Below are 8,011 nucleotides of genomic sequence, written 5' to 3'. Positions count from 1 at the left end.
ATTTACAGAACACACACAAGGCATGAATGAAGATTTTGATGGGGTTGGTGTGGAATATTGCTCAGGTAATAGAAGGTCAAAGGTCAAGCAGTGAGTTGGTGTTTGCTTTCATCATATCCTCCTCAGCATGATTGGGAGTCATCTATGACATAGAATTAGGTCACACCTCAATAAATCACACAGCCCGGGGGGAGAGGGTTAGGAGCTCCATGAATGGATGGGCAAGGGGATTTGGGGAAAGGTGTGAAAAAGGCAAACACTACACAAAAGAAACCACAACTATATTCATTGTGCCGCTGAGCAGGACACCATCATCAATCTGTTGTAGAAGGAAAGAAAGGGATAAGTAAGAAAGTATGACAAAATTTAGTAAATTAATTGGAAACAGTCCTCCTGTCCCATAGAGACCCCAGATAGTACATCCTAAGTGTTATGTCTTCTAGTTTTGAAATATAGAAGATTGAATGTAACCCAACCAGTTAAAAAAATTATGATTGTTAAAAGGAAAATGATACTGTATTGCAAACGGGGTGATGCATCTCCATTCTTCTTGGAATGTCCGTCACCCTGGTGCCTGCCTGAAGCTGTCTGGTAGGTAAGCTAGAGTCTTGAGCTTTCCAAGTTTTGTTCATGCAGGAGAGGACTAGGAGAAGGTCTGTGTATTTAAAAACACAGTAGCAGTATTATAGAGTAAAGGAAAAGGACAAAAGAAAGCAAGGTAAGCTCCATGAGGAATCAGGAATTAAGAATAATAATGCAATCTCATTAAGGAAGAAGATGATTAGAGACAAGGCCTGGGAGAAATTAGTGGGGCCTCAGTTGCGAATGATAAGGCACAATTTTGGAAAGTAGTAAACACTCCTTTCTTTAACATAGATTCACCTAAGTGAATTGAGGTTCACATCCCAGAACACAGCTGGATTTCTCACTTTACAAAGATCTATTTATTTAGTGTGGATGAATATGCGTAACTGATGCTAGACGGAGCAGAAAATACTAACACTGAGGAAGTGGGTATTCATCTAAATGATGTGATATTGGCGATTAATCTTTCACTCCCAAATAAGGCCCCAGGACCAGATGGTGTCCCAGTTGATCTTTTTAAGAATAATCTGGACTTATGGGCACCAATGTTGGTTAATGTTTTTAGAGCTGCTGTAAACCCTGCCCCTCTCTCAGACTGGTCTAAAGTTACTATTGTTCCACTTTTTAAAAAAGGCGATTGGGAAGACCCTGCCAGCTATCGCCCAATTTCATTGATTAATCCTACAGCAAACATGTTTGGGAGAATTCTTCTGGATCACTTGGAACTGTGGCCATCTGATAACAACATTATTTCTCAGACACATTATGGTTTTAGGAGGGCATTGGGAATAGTTGACCAATGTTTGAACCTTCATTTGCTAAGAGAAAAATGTGACGGGGCAAGGCAAGGATGTTTATACTTGGCGTTCATGGATTGGATGGAGCTGCAGCATTTGATAATGTGATCAGAAGCAAACTATGGGCAATGCTGATTACGCAAGGAGCTAATCCCAAGTTAGTGTACTTACTGGCATAACAACATATTGATGTGAAAGCTTAGCTCAGATAAGGGCTGCAGGGAGAATGTACTAGTTTCTTCAAGGTTGGGAAGGGAGTTAGACAAGGGTGCGTCTTGGCCCCCTTTTTGTTTACACTTTACGCAAACAGCCTAGGGGAAGCCCTAGCAGATGAAAAGGAAGACACTCCAAAGATTGGTGGTAGACCACAAACAGTACTAATGTATGCTGATGATTGTGTCCTTATGGCCAGAACAGGGAGGGGGCTTCAAAAATTGTTAAATACATTTGTGGAGCTCATGACATCGCTGGGTTTGGATACTAATAAAGTAAAATCTTATACCATGGTGAGCGATCACCCAAGAAGTAGGGTCCCCCAGTTTTATATTGAAGGCACTCATCTGAATTGTGTAACCACATTCACGTAACTAGGAATTCCCTTTGATAATGAGAGCAAATGGAATCACCCTAGAGAAACAAAGCTCATGCAATGATGGAACTATGAAATGTATTACTGAACTGGGTTGTGCTCCACTTAAACCAATCACCACAATTTATAAGGCAAGGCCTACATCAATTGCTATATATGGTGTGGGTGTCTGGGGTTATAACGGTGCATCGTATCTGCAATAAGGAAGTATACATTTTTGAGAAGCTTACTGTCACTGCCTAATAGCGTTCCAGTCATTATTCCTCATAAGGAACTAGGGGCCAGATGTAGGTAAGTAAAAAATTGCGACTTGCAATTTGCAAGTCATAGCGACTCGCAAATTGCAACTCGCAATACGAGATGCAGAAAGGTGTCTCAGACACCTTCTGCGACTCGCTATGGGGTCGCAAAGACCCACCTCATGAATATTTATGAGGTGGGTCGCAGTTTGCGACCCCATAGCGAGTCTAGGCACTCACAGGGATGGTGGCCTGCTGGAGACAGCAGACCACCATGTCCGTGACTGCTTTTTCAATAAAGCAGTTTTTTTCTTTTCTTTTTGCAGCCCGTTCTCCTTAAAGGAAAACTAGCTGCAAAAAGAAAAAATACCGAAACCATTTAGTTTTGTTTTTTTCAGAGTAGGCAGTGGTCCATAGGACCACTGCCTGCTCTGAAAAAATATTTTTTGGGGCATTCACAAAGGGGAAGGTGTCCCATGGGGACCCTTTCCCTTTTGCGAATGAGTTACCATCCACTTCAAGTGGATGGTAACTGCGAGTTGGTTTGCGACCGCATTCGCGATCCCAAAGCAACTCTGCATTGTGATGCGGTCGCAAATAGGAAGGGAACACCCCTTCCTATTTGCGAGTCGCAGCCACAAATTGCCGACTCGCAATTTGCGGTTGTGCATCGCGTTTGGCCTTTTGCGCCTCGCAAACTGCGTTTTTCACATTTTGCGAGGCGCAAAAGGCTTGCTGCATCTGGCCCTAGGACTCCCTTTTATTGAGGACATGATCAAGATAGCCCCCCTTTCTCTCTGGATTTCCTAATGGATTAGACCAGAAGCGGCCCTCTCTCAGTCACTGATTTTGAATTGTATGAAAATGGAAGGGGTGCAGAGGTGCACATGGGTTATGGATATTAAGGCATTGTTGGGAAGTATTGTTAGATTAGATTTGTTTTCTAATCCCAGGTCTATAACTAAACAGCTGACTAGTAATTAGAAAATGAGCTCAGTCTAAACATTTCTAAGGATATATGGAGGTGTAATCTGGGAAAAAAGTATGGTGGCAGCATATCTCCCCTTATGCACTACCCCGAAAATTGAACCATATCTGCTAGTTGTCCCCTTATACCATAGGTATTATTTAATGAGGTTCCATCTGGGGATGACCCATTTCTTGGTTGCCTATCCTTCAAAGGCATATAGCCCTAGGGATTTCATTCCCTGCCCTTGTGATTCTCGGTTAGTCCAGACACAACTACATATGTTTTTATTTTGTGAACTATATAACAAGCAGAGAAGGGCCTTTCTAATTCCAATCCTTAGGTTGATTAATATTAGGACATGCAAGGAAGCAATTTATTATTTGCAGCTATTACAATCCAATATGGTCTGCCTTACTATTTAGCACTTTATTGTCTCCACAGTAAAAGAGAGGAAAAGGAGAGCAAATGATTTATAACTACATGTAATAGTTGAACAATTGTATATCTATTAGTCCAGTGAGCTAAATGTAATTAAACCCACCAGAATTTAATGGAAACAGTATGTGAGTTTTAAAGGGTTCTTAAACTATTAACCATGTTAAAGACTCATCTGGATTTACTAATTTGTTTTTAATTATTAATGTGTGTTTTTTATGTGTATTTCTTTTATGGATTATGCAAAACTCTGAATAAAGATTCTTTGAGTCAGGAGTGTACCTAGAAGACAGAGCAAGAACATAAGAGAAGTTTCACATTTGAGCTAGCACTGCAGCAGCCACATACGCAGCAGCATTTCCTAATCAACACACCTTTGTTGAGTTCACAGAGCTGAGCAAGTACTAGACCTCAGAGTATTCAGCATCATCATGGGTTCTCTTTGAAGGCAACAACTTTTTTCTTACTAGCTGTTGAGGTACTCCCTCCCTATGTCCTTCCAGATTATGCCTCGAGATTCAGAGTAACTCCGTTCCAGTCCCAAAGCGAACATGGTAGACTTGTGACGTGCGCTACTGTTGAAGAACACATAGAAAAACAGAAAAGTGGATGGATTGTTATTAGGAAATCTGAAAAAGGAGTAGACCCTGCAGGTACATTTCACTACTTTTGAAAGGCCATTCACTTTTAGGAAAAAATGATCACCCATCAGCTCATCACTCACAAATTCACAAACAAAATCAATCAATATATTACTACTCATTGGTGCAATAGTTACTTAGTCCAGTCCAAGCACTGTGGTTGAACAAAATACCTCCCCTTTGATGGTATCCACACATTTGCATTAGACATTGGTATTGGCAGTCTTTTAATCAATGATTCTCCAGGGCAGCCCTGCTAGGTGATGAACAATAGGATAAGAAATGGCATGTGAGGGAGGTAGGCAGCATCTCCAATGTTCTGAAGGGTTTGTGGGGGCTTCTTCACTGCACACAAGTCCAACTCAAAACCGGGTTTATATGTGACTATAAAATCAATGGTAAGGCAGCATGAATCCTTCACAAACACAATGTTGCACTAGCATATTTTCTTTTTTTTGCGAACAAAAGAAAGAGAAAAGGAATCTGAATGAGAAATAATGAAAAACTTCTGTGGTGTCACTGGTATTCTCAATCCGGGAAGTAGAGTTTGTCCTTGAATTCTGGTGGTTGACATACAAGTTAGTCAGCTAACACACCTGATTCTGATCAATCATCCTCTTCCTCTTCCTGTGGAGTTTCAGGAATGGTGTAATCAGGTGGTATAAAATGCTGGTTCATTTTGATCATGGTCAATCTCTCCAGGTTTTGAGGAGAGAGACTGGTCCTTCTCACTGTAACAGCTGCACCAGTTGCACTGAACACACATTCAGCAGACACACTTGCTACAGGAGAAGCCAGAAACTTTATTGCAAGTCTTCTGAGCTCTGGCCACTGGCACATTTTCCCATGCCAATACACCAATGGGTTTTGATCCACATACACCAATTTCGGGTCATCCAGATACTCCTGGAACATCCTCTGAATGGTCATTTGTGCTGCCACCTGCTTGATCACTTTTTCCTTCGCCTCTACAATGGACTTCAGAGCTGCCACTTGAAACCAGCCAATGCAGAGATTGGGTGTAGGAGGCTGGCCGGGTGTGTAGTGGGTACCTATGGTACTTACACCTTATACCAGGTACTGTTATCCCTTATTAGTGTAGTGTAGGCAGTGTCTAGAAGCCAAGCTCTCTAGAGGTAGCTGTGGATGAGCAGCCAAGGCTTATCTAGGAGATATGCAAAGCTCATGCAATACCACTGTAGTCACACAGTACTCACACACATGAAAGAAAATACTCCGTGTTACACAAATAAAGGTACTTTATTTTGGTGACACGAATACCACAATACCATAGAGACTCTACTCCCTTAGGAGGTAAGTAATACACAAATTATATACAATTAGTGAAAATCACAATAGTTAGAAATGGGCCAAGGGGGAGCACAAACCATATACTAAGAAAGTGGAATGCGAAGGTCAGGAGTAAAGCACAGTAACGTTCCTAGAACACACAAGAACACGAGAAAGAAGAGTAGGAAAGTACAATCTTACCTGGCATGTTACCCCCATTTTCACTGTATGTATGAATGTTTTAGCCCCTGTGTCACTGGGATCCTGCTGGCAGGGCCCCAGTGCTCATAGTAAGTGCCCTGTATGTGTTCCCTGTGTGGTGCCAAACTGTATCACTGAGGCTCTGCTAACCAGAACCTCAGTGTTTATGCTCTCCCTGCTTTCTAAATTTGTCACTGCAGGCTAGTGACTAAATTTACCAATTATCATTGGCACACTGGTACACCCATATAATTCCCTTGTATATGGTACTTAGGTACCCAGGGAATTGGGGTTCCAGGAGATCCCAATGGGCTGCAGCATTTATTTTGCCACCCATAGGGAGCTCAGACAATTCTTAAACAGGCCTGCCACTGCAGCCTGAGTAAAATAACGTCCCCGTTATTTCAGAGCCATTTTTCACTGCACATAAGTAACTTATAAGTCACCTATATGTCTAACCTTCACCTGGTGAAGGTTGGGTGCAAAGTTACTTAGTGTGTGGGCACCCTGGCACTAGCCAAGGTGCCCCCACATCGTTCAGGGCAAATTCCCCAGACTTTGTGAGTGCGGGGACACCATTACACGCGTGCACTATACATCGGTCACTACCTATGTATGGCGTCACAATGGTAACTCCGAACATGGCCATGTAACATGTCTAAGATCATGGAATTGTCACCCCAATACCATTCTGGTATTGGGGGGACAATTCCATGATCCCCCGGGTCTCTAGCTAAGACCCGGGTACTGCCAAACTACCTTTCCCGGGGTTTCACTGCAGCTGCTGCTGCTGCCAACCCCTCAGACAGGCTTCTGCCCTCCTGGGGTCCAGCCAGGCCTGGCCCAGGATGGCAGAACAAAGGACTTCCTCTGAGAGAGGGTGTTACACCCTCTCCCTTTGGAAAATGGTGTGAAGGCAGGGGAGGAGTAGCCTCCCCCAGCCTCTGGAAATGCTTTCATGGGCACACATGGTGCCCATCTCTGCATAAGCCAGTCTACACTGGTTCAGGGATCCCCCAGCCCTGCTCTGGTGCGAAACTAGACAAAGGAAAGGGGAGTGACCACTCCCTTGACCAGTACCTCCCAGGGGAGGTGCCCAGAGCTCCTCCAGTGTGTCCCAGACCTCTGCCATCTTGGAAACAGAGGTGTTGGGGGCACACTGGACTGCTCTGAGTGGCCAGTGCCAACAGGTGACATCAGAGACCCCCTCTGATAGGCTCTTACCTCTCTTGGTAGCCAATCCTCCTTTCTTGGTAGCCAAACCTCCTTTTCTGGCTATTCTGGGTCTCTCCTCTGGGGAATTCTTCAGATAACGAATGCAAGAGCTCACCAGAGTTCCTCTGCACCTCCCTCTTCGACTTCTGCCAAGGATCGACCGCTGACTGCTCCAGGGCGCCTGCAAAACCGCAACAAAGTAGCAAGACGACTACCAGCAACATTGTAGTACATCATTCTGCCGGCTTTCTCGACTGTTTCCTGGTGGTGCATGCTCAGAGGGTCACCTGCCTTCTCCCTGCACTGGAAGCCAAGAAGAAATCTCCCGTGGGTCGACGGAATCTTCCCCCTGCAACCGCAGGCAACAAAAGACTGCATCACCGGTCCTCTGGGTCCCCTCTCAGCACAACGAGCGTGGTCCCTGGAACTCAGCAACTCTGTCCAAGTGACTCCCACAGTCCAGTGTAAGTCCTTGCCTCCCCATGCTAGACTGCATTGCTGGGGACTGTGTTATTTGCAGCTGCTTCGGCTCCTGTCCACTCTTCCAGGATTTCCTTCATGCACAGCCAAGCCTGGGTCCCTGACACTCTAACCTGCAGTGCACAACCTTCTGAGTTGTCCTCCGGCGTCGTGGGACTCCCTTTTGTGACTTTGCTTCTCTGAGGGCTCCCTGACTTGCTGGGCACCCCCTCTGTCTCCTCATCCAATTGGTGACATCCTGGTCCCTCCTGGGCCACAGCAGCATCCAAAAACCCTAACCGCGACCCTTGCAGCTAGCAAGGCTTGTTTGCGGTCTGTCTGCGTGGGAACACCTTTGCAAGCTTCATCGCGACGTGAGACATCCATCCTCCGAAGGGGAATTTCCTAGTCCTCTTCTTTCTTGCAGAACTCCAAGCTTCTTCCAACAGGTGGTAGCTTCCTTGCACCCTCAGCTGGCATTTCCTGGGCTCCTGCCCACTCTCGACACAGTCGTAACTATTGGACTTGGTCCCCTTGTCTTACAGGTACTCAGGTCTGGAAATCCACAGTTGTTGCATTGCTGGTGTTTG

The 8,011-nt window shown here is 44.8% G+C and overlaps 1 protein-coding gene across 1 annotated transcript in view; it reads left to right on the top strand.

Moving 5' to 3' along the window:
• The window catches only part of C10H16orf89 (chromosome 10 C16orf89 homolog), a 640,978-nt gene that overhangs the window by 47,247 nt on the left and 585,720 nt on the right, over positions 1-8,011 (top strand). The gene's annotated exons all lie outside the window — the stretch shown is intronic.

The sequence above is a fragment of the Pleurodeles waltl genome, chromosome 10 (assembly GCF_031143425.1).
Source record: "Pleurodeles waltl isolate 20211129_DDA chromosome 10, aPleWal1.hap1.20221129, whole genome shotgun sequence".
Lineage (NCBI taxonomy): Eukaryota > Metazoa > Chordata > Amphibia > Caudata > Salamandridae > Pleurodeles > Pleurodeles waltl.
This window is presented reverse-complemented; position numbering and strand designations above follow the sequence as displayed.